The sequence below is a fragment of the Centruroides vittatus genome, unplaced genomic scaffold (genome assembly GCF_030686945.1).
Source record: "Centruroides vittatus isolate TY-2023 unplaced genomic scaffold, ASM3068694v2 contig_564, whole genome shotgun sequence".
NCBI lineage: Eukaryota > Metazoa > Arthropoda > Arachnida > Scorpiones > Buthidae > Centruroides > Centruroides vittatus.
This window is the reverse complement of record NW_027122335.1, coordinates 1,720,110-1,729,237: the sequence shown is the minus strand read 5'-3', so window position 1 is coordinate 1,729,237 and position 9,128 is coordinate 1,720,110.

The following is a 9,128-nucleotide window of genomic DNA, read 5'->3' as shown; positions in this document are numbered from 1 at the left end:
GACAAACTAATTGAACCATTTATTTTGAAAGTGATGAAAGTCCATTTTTGGAAAAAATTGAGAAATCACATAATATAGATACAATTTAGTGTGAACCTTTTATTTATAAACAATTCACACTTAGCATTTTAAAATAACCATACGCTTTGATCAATTAAAAATTCATCGGTAAATGACATTGCATAAACATTGATTATGAAAGTGGTGTAAGTCCATTTTCTGCAGTCTAATTAACTTAGGTTGTCCATAAATTACATCTGCATTTTTCTTGAAATTTTTACTCCCCCCTCTTGTCCCTGTTTGTCCAAGTTTTTGTAACCCCTTACCCTCTGGATGTCCAACATAACGCAACCCCCGTTAAAACCTTCATCACTTCATGAATAATAGATACCATAAATAGAAATGAAACATATAAGAAACTTTGAAATAAATATAATAAAATGCATAAACTGCATAAAATTTAATGAAATAAATGGATGTCCACTAATGCTCAACCCCCTTGTCTGACTTGTCTTAAGGAAGGGGTTAACCCCCTCCCTTGCTTCCAGTGTGGACATCATTTATGGACAACCCCATATAACAGAGGAGTAAAACTATGGATTTTATCAACAAATTTGATGGAATGGAAAAAAATTCATGTAATGAACCTAAATGAAAACCAGTGTTTAATGGTAAGCTCACAATAATGATAAACTTATTATAAAATAGTTTAACAATAAGTAAATATTTTTAATGTTCAGAATAAACAACACTACTTTATTTCTTGTTGTTATATATAAACAAAATCAGAATAAAACACAATGTGTTTCAAGTGACATTGAGTTTTACATAATAGAAATTTAATAAATTTTACAGTTCAATAATTATGAAAGTGGTGTAAGTCCATTTATGGCCCAGAAAGAATATATTAGTGTAGTTAAATTCACACAGAAGTCTTTATGCAATCATCTTATATATTTCTAAGGTCATAGAAACATTGTCAAACTTAGTACACTTTATTTATATTTTTGAATCAACTAAAATGCAAATGTTTAAATATCTCAAAAGAAGAAAAAATGGACTTACACCACTTTCAAAATAAACGGTCCAATTTTCTAATTCCTCACGCCACCTATTATGTGTTTATCCACTTCCAGATAAAAGTGTGATATAACAGACATTAGTAAAATTTGCTCACAGATAAAAGTAAAATACAGTAGAGCATCGTTTATCTGAATCAATTGGGGAGTGGGGTTATTCGGATAACCGATTATGTATAAAAAAATATATTAATCTATTCCATGTTGATAAACAACACTCTACTGTATATATATATATATATACATACCTTTTAACCTACAAATTACATATTAATGACATTTAACATGCATAATGCATCTATCAGGCATTTTAAGGTATATATGTATAAACATATTGCAATTTTAAATGCATATAAATCCAGCTCTTACTAATGTAGCAACTAGTAAAAAAAATGACTATTACTATGACTTATTTACTATAATTTATGTTAAAATCTCTATATTCACTAGTATATTGCATATGCAATTAATATTTAGAAAAAATATGAGATTTTTGACAAATAATTTCCAAAATATATTCGTAACAAAAAATATTAAAGAGCTATTTAATCAATTTTAAAATCTAAACAGATTATAATCCAAAATTATCTGATTTTTTTTTTCAGAAATATTTAAATTATTATATTGTTATTTAAATAAACATTAAAATCTTACTCCTTTATGAAGTCTTTTTTGCAAAAAGGAAGATCCTCCAGGCCTTAATACTTGAGGATACTTTGCCTTCAGCTTTGCTTCTTCTTCTTTTTCAGCTTTCCTTAGATTAGCCTAAAATTAAATTTTAAAATATAATTATGTTAACTATTCAGAATTATTCTGTAGTATTTACAAAAAGCGCATCATATTACTGTTAATTGTCATCTGTCTACAACATGGCTGCCCAAAAGGTGGAGCAAAATGCATACTGGGAGGTCCTCTAGCAAATTAAATTTGTATAAATATATAGTATGTATGAATTTGTGTGTAAACACAATCAACTAATTTTAACTTGTTTGAACAATTTTTAACATTTAAAATTTAGTATGTAAATCTTTTCCAAATACAGTTATTTAAAAATATTGTATAAAGATCTGTACATCCTTGTACCCAGGAAAATTTGCTCCTTTTACCCTTCTCTGGATGTTCCTGTTTATCTGAAGCAGTAACACTAACATACAACATTAGTACTATTGACATCAATAAACAGCATGGTACAGTACATGGCAGCAATGAATCATTACGTTTACATAGAGGGTAATTACAGGTGTGAGATGACTATGACAAACTTCTTAGAAATAATATGAAAATAAATATTTACTAAATGCAAAGTGAAGTTTTATTTGGCCACGAATTCATTTACACCGTTGCTTAGTTTGCATTAAAGCATCTGATTGCAGATTTAAAAAGTTAAAAATTATTATAATCTTATTTTGCAAATATAATTTGATTAATAAAAATCAATTTGATAAAAGCTCTAAAGATACTTTATCATATTATTGACTTAAAAAATTGGATATATCAAAATTTCAATCTTTGATTTATTCAATAAATAACGTACCAGATTCTCCAAATTTAGACATACTTTAGCATAAATTATTTAGGATAGATATGCATACTTCTATATATAACTGGTTCATTTTATATTTATATAATAATAGAAAATATAAAATTTTAAAATTGTTACTCAAAATGATATGTTAATAATAAGGATATCTCTCAAAGGTATATATATATATATACAGGTATATATGTAAATTAAGCATATGTAGATATAAGCATTGTTCAAATTCCAGTTTCAAATTTATACTGGTCAATAGCCTGACAAAGACTGTAATAATGGTCACAAATGTTAGTTTCATCTAAATCTGTTCACACTGGGATATAAAAAAGGTTTTACTGTGTTGATATGAAGATAGTTGTCCTTCAACAAAGACTATATTGAAGAACAACTATAAAAAATATTTATATCTATTTCTGCATTGTTATAAAAAAATCAGACCAAGAACTTTATTGTTACATTGTGTATCAATCTCTGGGAGATGTAAAACTTTTCCAGAGGTACATGGAAAAAACATCTATAACAAAATATAATTCTACATCAGCATGTTTTCAATTTTAATGAAAGAAGTTTATATGTTTATATCTAGACAATTCATAATTTTATAGATTTTGTTTTTAAAATATATTGAGTTATTTAGAATGGAGAGCTAATTATAATCCATTTGGATAAGCTACAGCAAAGTGAATACTTTTCATTGTTATTATTGTAGTATTTAATTACAATTTTTTTTATTATAAAATTTATTTGAAAAGTTACCAAATTTTTGAAAACTGTTGGACTACATTCTTTTTAATCTTTGGCCTAAGGGACACAAGAAATTTTTCATTTTCATGAAACATGTACATAGACTGGAATAGGTCAGGATCTGTAGCTCTTAGGTATGAAGTCAATTAGTTTTTGGCATAAATAAATACAGATTTTTTGTGACATCACACTTTGATGATGGTTTTTGCAGCATAATGATTGTACAAACTATTGTCTATTGTGAAATATCAGACAAGGCACGTACAAAAGACATCTTTGAATGTTATTTTCAAAAACAAAATTTGCAAATCTTGTAGTACTTTTGACCACCAAGTGGTCAAAATTAATAGGAACAACAATAAATTTCAACCAATGATAAAATGTAATGCATAAAGGCTAAAAAGGGTTAATCTGCCATCTTGTACTAAATTTAATAATTAGATCAATTTTACTTAACAAAAAAGAATAATATTCTGAAAAAATAATGTAAACAGAATAATTTGATTAATTTATTAAGTGATGGAAACAAAACCTTTTGACCAACAATAAGAATTTAATGTACAAGTACTGTACTTTTGATCCTTATAGGATCATCATAAGCTTACACAATAAAATTTGGAATGAAATAAAATATAGTAATCAGTTTGTTATATATCACTATTATTTTATTAAGATTTACAATAATTACACACAACTTTTGTTATACTTAAAAGAAGGGAAAAAGTAGAATGATGATATAATTTTTTTCAAAACAATTCTTACATTATAAATTAGATAATCCAATTTATATAATTAGAGCAATGCATTATGTGAATTATAATATAAATAATTAGTGTCCTTTTTTTTATGAAAATGAAAATAAAAATAAAATTTAAATGACAGAACACATATTAGATATTTTTAAATGTTTAATAGAAACTAACAATATTATTTGATTTAAAAACTAATTATGAATTTCCATTGATAGTTAAATTCAATAACAATCACTAAATTGTTTGACTAAACATTTTTTTTTTTAATGTATTAATGAAAGCAACTAATTTGTATTATATGAAATGCTGGTAATTTAGTTACCAAAATCTAAATTAATAGAATTCATTATTTTTAAATTAATTTGCCATAAAGAAGACTATTCATTATAATATATTAATGATACAGATATACCTCGTCTTATGTCGGTAATTGGTTCCAGGAGAGACAACGTAAGTCGAATTTACTTGTGTAGTTACGACGTAAGTCGTAGTTTCGACTTACGTCGTAACTAAACGCCAATAATGAGCACTTAAAGACCGCTAAATAAGACGACAACACAGGAACACAGATGTTTTCATGTTTCGTTCTCTAGGATTTATGATGACTATATTAACATTTACTGTAAATATACATATTTTAATATGATTTTATGTGCTTTCAACGTTTTCTAGTGATATTTCGACTTCAATGTTTGTGGCGGACGGATTTAAAGTCAAATAAACTGATTTAAACTTGATTTTTATTTTTCCATATACTTTTTTGACAAACGACATATAATCGGGAATGATGTAACTCGAGGTATACCTGTATTTTTTGAGATATATAATGACAATTAAATACATCTCAACCGACACAACTTAACGAGTGCTCGCCCGACAGTCTAACAAATACAATAAAAGAATTGTTTCTGTCAGAAAAATAAAAGGTCGGAATTACAAGGGAAAGTTTGGAGGAATACTATCCGATAAGTATATACCAGGTTGAGCATCGAGGTTGATGTCTTCCGCGCTCCAAAAAGTTTCAAATTGTTGCCCGAAGACAAGGGAAGACCAATTGGTATTCATTATTTTACATTGCTTCTTATTGTGTTTGTTCTGTGAGGTGTTCGTTATCTGAACATAAAAATCTTTCACAAAAGTGTTCATTATCTAATTTGTTCATAGTCCAAGCTGTTTGTTAACCGATCACCCATTCTATACTTAGATCGAATGAGAGAAATCCAAGTTGGCAAAAATATAAATATGGTTCCACAGATGGGTAGATTGCAAAGGACTTTTCACAAAGAAAGGGAAAAACTTACTTTTTTTACATGCAGATACAAGATCATGATTAAAAGTTCATTCAAAAGGCTGGGTACAGTGCATTGCATGTAAGAGTTCAGCACACATCAAATATGCCAATCAAGAAAATATTTTGTATTTTATTTGTGAAAATTGTAAGCAGTGAAGCTCATTGTAAACTTGAAGACTTCTTCCTAAGTTTTCCTAGTATTTTGTTTTTCAAATATTGATAAATATTATTGGTTATAGTGCAATAGTTCACTATTCTACTATCGCCAAAGAATTCTGTACTTTCGTTTGCTTGAATAAAAATCACTGAAACAATTTATATTATCATTAAAATATTAATAGCCTTTAGAGCAGTAACTGGTTGGTACTGGACGACAATATTTGCACTGCCCAAATTCACGACTTTTTTTAATTTTAGAAATAATTAGTACTTTAGACAAAATTTTGAGAAATCTTACCCTGTAATTTATGAAGCACTCTTTGAGATATAATATTACTGTTGTAAAATCAGTTTAACTGGAGTCTTACATTTATTACAGCCAAAAATATTAAGGTGGTCAGTACTGCATGACTCTTCCCTATACAAGATTAGTACTTTAACAAATTAGAAATAGATTTAGTCTTAGCATATTCTATATATAGGTAGATGTATATATACCTTCAATTCTACCCCCTGATTAATTCTAAAAGTCTAATATTAAACAAACACACATCTATATGTTCCCTCATTGTATGATCTTTGTTTCTTTGGAAAGATTCAAAGAACTATGTAAATACCTTACAGTTAATTTGCATGCAGAAATAAATATCTAAGTGGATGACACTTAACCAAACATAATTTTTTTCTTTTTCATCTATTTGTACGAGTTCTTCGTTTTCAATTTTATTCAAAAAGAAATGTCAGATCTAACCAAAATTAAATTTACAATAATCTTTCCATTAATAACAAAATTAAAAAATAATTGGAAATGAATAAAAGAATATCAACTTAACAAGTTATTCTCAAAAGAGTTTTTATACTGAATGGAGGTGTAAGTTCAAAAGCTAGAATGGCATAGATAAGAACCACTATGGGAAGAATGAATTGGGCATATTTTCACTTTTATTTAAAGAAATTAGAATTGATGTAATGTGGCTCATTTACTTTAGATGTTTTATACATAATTTTAAAATTTAAGTGTAATTCACAAGCAAGTACCTTAATGAATTAGAAATAGATTTGTGCCTTATCATATTCTGTGTATATAGATATTACTCAAGTTTTATCTACCTAAATATAATAATAGTAATTAAACTATTAAATTAAAAAAGAAATTAGATATCAATACATTATCAGAACATCAGGGTTATAAAATCACTAAGTACTAGAAAAAATTTTTCAATTTCTTCAATTGTTTATTTGTTTTTTACATGGTGACGAGTTAAATTTGATACTGATTTATTAAATAAATAACACTACTAAAGTGAAAAGATTTTGTGCAAGATGAAACAATAATAACCAAAATAGTTGGTTGATTGATCAAAAAAAATGAGATGAAAGCAAAAATGAAACCAATGATGTATATACATTTTAACAGTTTATTAACTTAAAAATTGTCAATTTTGCAAAACTCCAATAATAAATTCCAATTTTATTTTTATTATTATTATTATTTTTAATTTATTAGTGAAATTGAATGAAATGATATAAATACAACTGACATTTGGTATTATAAGTATAATAAGGTATTTTCTTAATTTCATAAATCTTTTATTTAAAAGAAATCAATATTTTTTATATATTATTACTAAACTTTTTGATAAATAGAAGTTACATTTCTATATTTATAATGGCATTATCACATTGACAGAAATTTTCTAAATTTTTTTTTCTAAAGGTATCAGACTAAATTCATTTAAAAGAAATCATCATCAATTGATTATTTAAATCATTTTTATGTTGTTAAAAAATATTAAATACAGCAATTTACTTAACTTAAATTGAATAATATTTGAAAGTAAAAACCTTTTTAAGTGTTCTAAAAGATCATAGCCTGAATTTGACAAACTTGAAGATATTGTCAAAAATGTTTGAAAGTAAAAACCTCTTTTTTTGTTAAGTTTCTGTATATAGTATTTTTTATAACACCATGAATTGATTTGATAAAATCAATTGATAATCATCATTGTAGTGTATGCCTTAACATTACGGGACAACCGCTACTACACCGGATTAAACTAATAAAACCTACTTAAAGCCTGTTACCGGTGAGCTTCGCTGAAAATCGTTACAAACGTTTTCGAACTATAAAGTTCTTCTTCAGGTAACTGACGACCGTTAATCGAATGCAATTCGAATAAAATCCTAATGGAATACGATACCGAATTCTATCGCTTGGATCGTTGACGTCATCCAGGCATGCGCTCTTACCGGCTGTGTACTATCTTAAGTTCTTGTTTATGAGTGCTTGCCATGCCGTTGACAGGGCGATTTCGTCCTTATTGTTGATGCAGTTATCTTCCTTGAGATTAGCCTTATATATGCACAGAGCTTCTAGCCATCTAAGATGGTTTACGCATTGCGTTGTGTGAATTATTTTGGCTTGATTGAGAAAAGGTTCTATTTCCGGATCCGAGGCATAGATAGCAAGAGCGGTGGTGGACCTCGCGTGTAAAATATCACTCTCGTGTTCTTTTAGTCTTACTTCCAGGGAGCGCTTCGTGGATCCTACATAGATTAGACTTCTGTCTGTTCTATGGTCCATAATCGGGATGGAGTACACGCCCGGAAGTCATTCCTTTTTGGAAATGTCTTTACCGTTCTTTAATACATCCGAAATTGTAGCGCATCTTCTATAGGCTATGTGTATATTCTTTTTCTTAGCTATTGATCTGTATATTGCTTCAAGATATAGATTATATGTGACCGGTATGAAATTAGGTCTAACCTCCTCGTGAAGCTGGTTAGGTTGTGGATCTTGTCTATTGTGTTTGCGGATCAATTTACTTGCAATCCCTTGGTAACCCAAGAAGAACTTTATAGTTCGAAAACGTTTGTAACGATTTTCAGCGAAGCTCACCGGTAACAGGCTTTAAGTAGGTTTTATATGCCTTAACATTTATTAGCTATTAAACATATATAGTCAAACATACAATATAATCCTTTTCATAATCATGGCTTGAACAGTAAAGAAAAAGTGTTTTAAGTATAAAAATTTTTCCCCTACAACAGAATAATCTGAATACGGTACTCTCTCATTTTGACAACACAAATTTGCACGATTTATTAATTGCCGATAGTTTAACCAAACTTTTAAAAAATATATAAAATTTGGAGCAATTCACTACTTACAATTTTCTCAACTATCAGAGCTCGAAATTAAGAAATTTTTAAATAACAGCTGCTTTCAATCCTTACGTAACCAAGTACTTAAATTTAGCTACAGGCCCATTGCATATTAAACATTTAGACCAAAAAATAAAATAAGTTTAGTTAGTCCGACAGTAAAATTTACGATCCAACCGAGGAGACGTTTCAGAATCAGTAAAAACGGGGTCTAAAACTAACCGAATCTATTTATCAGTCTATAAATTGGCGATATTATATTGGAGTGTTAATAAAATTGTTCTATTGAAAGATTGATTCAATAATGAAATATTAAAAATAGGGACGTCCGGTCACAAATAACTTAAAGGCCAGAAAATACCATTTGCACCAACAGCAACCGAAAACAATTTTTGAAACAT